The following is a 6,559-nucleotide window of genomic DNA, read 5'->3' on the forward strand; positions in this document are numbered from 1 at the left end:
TTTTACTTTTTAACACCATATTTTATAAATTACTAATTTAACTTCAAATTTTTAGAAATAACCCTGAACTCTTATAAAATATCTTGTTTATCCGAAATTTTTACTTTTTACTCAAAATATCCACAAAACATATATAATTACTATTTATATTAGTGACAAATGATGATTTTGAATGGTTTGTTGACACGTAGGTGATTAGGGGTCAAGTATATAAGCTGCTGAGTTAGCGATTCAAGTTATAAATATCTTAAACAGATAACTATAAAAGTTGGATATATTAAAAAACAAGTAATAATATATATAGGGATAAATATATATGAGTTACTAATATAAATGACATTAGTAACATAATGATAAAAGATATACGATAAAGCATTAATTAGTAAAGCTAAGTTTATCGATAAATATCGATATTTATTCATACCAGCAGATTTTGAACTCAATAATGATATATAATTTCTAAAAATGAAAGCTCCAATAAAATAAGCCATAAATTATTCATAATTAACAATTCAAAATATGATGTTTAGCAAAATATTGATCACTTAATTTAAATCATATAATTTTTACCTTTTAAAAATTATCGAAATTCTTGTTTTAATTATGCAAAATATCACATTTAATAAAACTATATATAATAATCCTAGTCAATTTAAACTTCAATAATCATAAAATCAATTTGATTATATCTAATAAAATAGTTTCCAAATAAATAGTACAATTTAATAAAATATGTCATAACTAATTTATAAGTGAAGTTTTAAAAATATGGGTTGTTATAATCTACCTACCTTACAAAAATTTTCGTCTTCAAAAATTGATATTTTTAAACAAGTCAAAGAAAAACATAAAGATTTGACTGTTCAGTTTTCAAACATGAGAAAAATCATATCGTGTGAAAATGAATGAAAAAGTGTAGTGTGGTGGAGAAGTTGTATGATAGATTTAATGTAAATTAAAACTTAGAATCCGAGAACTTAGAATTTTAACAAATAAAATCAAATTTGAACAAAGGAATTCAAAATTTAGAAAGAAAAGGTCAAACATCACAGATAATAGTTACAAGAATTCGAAAGGATGAGTAGAATCAAAATCAAACAAGAGTGCACAAAATACGAAATCCATCAGAAAAAGAGTTAAATCGTACCTTAAGAAAGAAATATGAGGCAAGAAACTTGGATAGGAGCAATAAAAAAAGGTAGCATAATAAGTCGAAACAAATTTATGTTGAATCAAAGGGACAAAAGGTTCACAATTATAGACAACCAAAATCAACGGCAATGTTTCCAAAGATTCAAGAATCGCTTGTTGCGTCAGAACAAATCCCAAGATCAAATCAAGGAGTAGAAAATTTATAAACAATGACAAAACTAAATGTTCCAAAGGATTCAAGAAACAACTAAGAACATAACCAAGCAAGAATATGCATGAACGATAAGTATGGTTGGAAAATTTTTGAAATATATTCCAACAAAAAATTTTGAAACAAAGAATTCCACTGCAAGTAATCAAGGAAGAGATGACACCAAGTCATATTGGCACGAATAAAGATTATACGTCAAAACGGAACTAATTTCTAAAACTTAATTTCTAATTTTCCAAATCAGTGATTTACATTACCTATTACTTCTATTTCATCTATGATAACCTATTAGTGTTTCCGTGTATACAAATCATCAGTATCAAGTTGGCCAGATCTAATACCATGAGAGATGCAATAATCGACAAACAATATTAATTAATAGACAATCATACATTTGAAACTCAAACTCTTGTCATTAGCACAAGTCCTACTACATGACAGACACTCAGAGTATGCAGTGAAGCATAGTCAATCAATTCCGAAGGCTCTATCAGGAACGAACAGCTCTGATACCATCTTGTAACGACCCAACTTTCAGTATGCTATGATCGTACTAAAAGTAAGATATTACTAACCTAATTTCTTTATTATCTATTTAATATTAAGCCTTTACGTGTTAATCCATCGACAATTTTACTAAAAGTTTAAAACTTTTCCATCAAGAACAAATAATACAAATTCACATACTTAATATTAATAATACATTATAATAATACATACAAAAATAATTATCAAAACCTACCGTCTTAATAAAACTCCAACTAACAAGGCGAGGGAAAAATAAATCCTAACAATAACTTGACTCTTGAACAAACTCTTCTATGCTTCCACAGCTCCACAATAAGCTTTCACACATGTAGTTGAAAGGGTCGGAAAGAGGGGGTAAGAACTGGAAAGTCCTTAGTAGGTCGGGGTAGTTAGTTAAATTTATTTTAATATACTACTCAGCCAGCAACAACAATCAACAGAATACATTCAACTTAAAAAATAAAGAACACATAAGTCAAACAATCATAAAGTACATACAAAGCACCTACACATATACACAAAAAACACATCATAGAGAAATATGCACAAACAAGTATGATGCATTTCTAGCCCTACACAAGCCATAAGCTCGTGTGTCGGTTGCCTACCCGCTCCCGACATTATCCAGGTACAAGTCCCAGATATGACTTTCTAGATGCATACAGTGTGCATATAAGTCTTACGGCCAGGCCGCACACAATGTGACTTTTAAATCTGTCGCAATATGCTTATATCTGGAAAACAGTTCATAATGTGTGGTACGTCTCCACTATACATTTGGCACTAAGGTCCAAACAACAATCATATTTCATCTGCTCTCATGTGGCAGACAGTCTTTAGAATCTTTTTATCTTTATTGTCTGCTCTCCTATGGCAGAAATCTACTCTCATGTGGCAGATATCCCTTTAATTAATACATTTTTTGTGCTCTACTCTTCTGTGGCAAAGATTCGTTAGATTTTTTTAGTCTTTACTCTCTGCTCTCCTGTGGCAAAGATCCCTTTTAATCATTTACTTTTCTTTCTTCTATTCTTTTACTTTCTTGCTTTCAATATCTCAAATTATTTTCATACTCTTTTCTCGCCTTTTCCTAAATGTCTTATGAAAGAAGAATCATAAGATTCTTAACTTAACTTTGTCTTTCTAAAATTTTTAGGAATTATAACTGTTTTAGCTCTCTTTTCTTATAAAATAATATCTTCAAAAAAATAAATAAATAAATTAGAAATAACCCTGAATTCTTATTAAATATTCGATTTATCTGGAACTTTTACTTTTTACTCAAAATACCCCTAAAACTTATATAATTACTATTTTTAATTACTGACGGAGGTAAAATATCGGTAAAAATTTTCACAAAAATTTTCGGGTTGCAAGTATAGTTCTAAATCGACAATTAAACCTCAATCAATATTTAAATTGTTTGTCACTTAAGCAAACCCAATAAAATTAACTAAAGTATTAAACATCGGGTCATCTCTCAAGGAATTACAGAGAAGTGTACTTATAATTGGTTATGGAAAAGTATTTTTGGGGTTTTTGTGATAAGAGACAAGTAACGTAAATAACAAGGAAATAAAATAACAACTAAGAAAAGTCCTAGTAAGGATTGAGAATTGGAATTCCTATCCTCATCATCAATTGTAATAGTAATTACCTTTTGCTTTCACTTAGTTAATCTCTAACAATGAAGGAAAGTCAAGTGAGCAAAATCAACTTAAGTTCACAAGTCCTAATCAAAGACTAGATTTAGTGAAGCCTAAGCCAACCAGCAAGTCTCAATCATCAATCGACAAAAGAATTTTGATAACTCAAGAGTCTCTAATTGATCAATCCAAGTTAAGAACATAAAAATCTAATTTAAAATCCAACCAAACATTTTATCAAATATTTGGAAGGCATAAAATAAAACAGAGAAAGCTAACAAGACATAGCAAAATCTAAAACTAACCAAAGCAAGAAAACAACAATAACAAGGCAATTGAACAATAAGGAACGTGAAACATAAATTGCATTAATTAAAATTGAGAGTAACACATGAACTCATAAAATAAATTGGCAACATAAAGTAATCAACAAGAGAAATAGATAACTAAGGTGCTAGAACAAATAAAAGTAGAAGAGAAACTAAATTAAAGTAAAGTAGAAATCTGAATTTGAGAAGAGCTAAACCTAAGAACCCTAAACCTAGAGAAAGGAGAGAGCCTCTCTCTCTAGAATTCTACATCTAAACCTAAAATTGTGTATGAATGTATGAATGATTGATTTCCCCTTTCTAGCTCCACTCTGCGGCCTCTAATTAGTATTTTCGAGCCTGAAACTGGGTCCAAAGCAGCCCAGAAATCGCCCCCAGCGAATTCTGATATCTGCAGCACGTGACGCTTTGTCACGCGTACACGTCGGCTATGCGTACACCTCGCTGAAAGAATTCCTAGTTATGCGTACGCGTCATCCATGCGTGCGCGTCATTTGGCTGCTGCACCAGTCACACGTACGCATGCGTCGTCTATGCATACGCGTCGCTGTCAGCTTCTCAAAACAACAATTTCTTGTGTTCCTTCCATTTTTGCATGCTTCCTTTCCATCCTCTAAGCCATTCCTGCCCTATAAACCCTGAAAACACTTAACATACATATCACGGCATCAAATGGTAATAAGAGAGGATTAAAATTAGCAAATTTAAGGCCAAAGAAGTATGTTTTCAATCATAGCACAAAATCAGGAAGGAAAATGTAAAACATGCGATTTATATGTATAAGTGTGAGAATAATGGATAAAATCCACTCAATTCAATACAAAATCAACCGTAAAATAACGGTTTATCAATTACTATATAATTACTATTTTTAATTACTATATAAATACCCTCAAAACTTATATAATTACTATTTTTTATCAAAAATAATATTTGTGTTGGTGACAAACATTCTTTTCAAAAATAAAACCTTCTCTTGTGATCTTTCAAAATATATACTTGATTTTAAATCTGTTTTTGAGCTTTTCGGTTACCAAATTTTTTGCAGCTCTTAATTTAATCTTACAACAACCAAACCACATAAAATTTATCAATGTTCCAAACTTAAAAAATAGCCCAAAAATATCCACAATAGATCCATTTTGGCAACTTCATCAAAACCGAACATAAAACACTAAATCAACAATATTTCATCGAATTCAAACACAAAATCATTTAATTTCAAGCCACAATCACAACTAGAAAATTGCTATATACAGACAGATTTACAAACAGATTTGATCTTTATTACAGACAAATTTTTGGTTACCGACAGATTTTGCCCTTCTGTAAAAGCCTCGTCGAAAATTATTTACCAACAGATTTTTTTCCATCGATAATTTACCGACAGATTTAATAATTAATCATCCAATCAACAATCACACATCAAAAACACATTTAATTATCACAAAATTACCAAACCTTACCTTTGTATGGCAGCCACCAAACCAAATACCAAGAAAGATTTATGAATGAGAAATCGAAGAAAAAAAACGTAAAAATCAGTTACTCCATCTCCAAGGTTCTCACTTGGCCGAACCATGCATGAAAGATCAGCAATGCCACTGTTGATTTCTTCCGAACAATAGTGACGTCAACGTGAAGAGGAGAAAGATACGAACACTTTAATCAGATTAAATATTTTTATCGGAGTTACAGAACTAAAAAAATTGAACTCAAAAGGAGGTTGGCCATGGTTTCACGTTCTCTTTCTCTCTTTGGTTCTTTCTTTTCTTTTTCTCTTCGGTGATGAAGAGAGAATGATGAGATTAACTGATGATTAAGTGACAAATGATGATTTTGAATAGTTTTGTGACACGTAAGGAGTTGGGTGTTGTAACAGCCTAGACCACCCGTTAGCATGATATTGTCCGCTTTGGCACACAAGGCCTCACGGTTTTGTCTTTGACGATAGGGATGATAGCCGAAGCCCCCCCACACTCACTCGTCAAAACGCGTTATGCTAGGGAGAGGTATCCACACCCTTATAAAGCATGCTTCGTTTCCCTCCCCAACCGATATGGGACCTTACAATCCACTCCCCTAAGGGAGCCCAGCGCCCTTGCTGGCACATCGATCCGGACTCCGGCTCTGATACCAACTGTAATAGCACAGACCACCCGCTAGCACGATATTGTTTGCTTTGGCACACAAGGCCTCACGGTTTTGCCTTTGACGATAGGGATGATAGCCGAAACCCCCTCCCCCACACTCACTCGTCAAAACGCGTCATGCTAGGGAGAGGTATCCACACCCTTATAAGGCATGCGTTGTTCCCCTCCCCAACCGATATGGAACCTTACAGGTGTCAATGCAAGCATATAAGCTATTGAGTTAAATATTCAAGTTATAAATATTTTAAACGGATAACTATAAAAGCCGGATATATTAAAACACAAGTAATAATAAATATGAGGTAAATACCTTTAACAAAATAAATTTTAAAAATGAAAGCTCCAATAGAATAAGTCATAAATTATTCATAATCAACAATTTAAAATATGATGTTTAACAAAATATCAATCACTTAATTTAAATTATGTAATATTTACCATTCATAAATTACTGAAATTCTAGTTTTAATTATGTAAAATATCACATAAAATTATATATAATAATCCTAGTCAATTTAAGCTTCAATAATTATAAAATTG

The 6,559-nt window shown here is 31.5% G+C and overlaps 1 pseudogene; it reads right to left on the reverse strand.

The window, feature by feature from the left end:
- Positions 1–6,559, reverse strand: part of LOC110271965 — a 34,423-nt pseudogene that overhangs the window by 2,591 nt on the left and 25,273 nt on the right.

Source organism: Arachis ipaensis, chromosome B05, assembly GCF_000816755.2.
Source record: "Arachis ipaensis cultivar K30076 chromosome B05, Araip1.1, whole genome shotgun sequence".
NCBI lineage: Eukaryota > Viridiplantae > Streptophyta > Magnoliopsida > Fabales > Fabaceae > Arachis > Arachis ipaensis.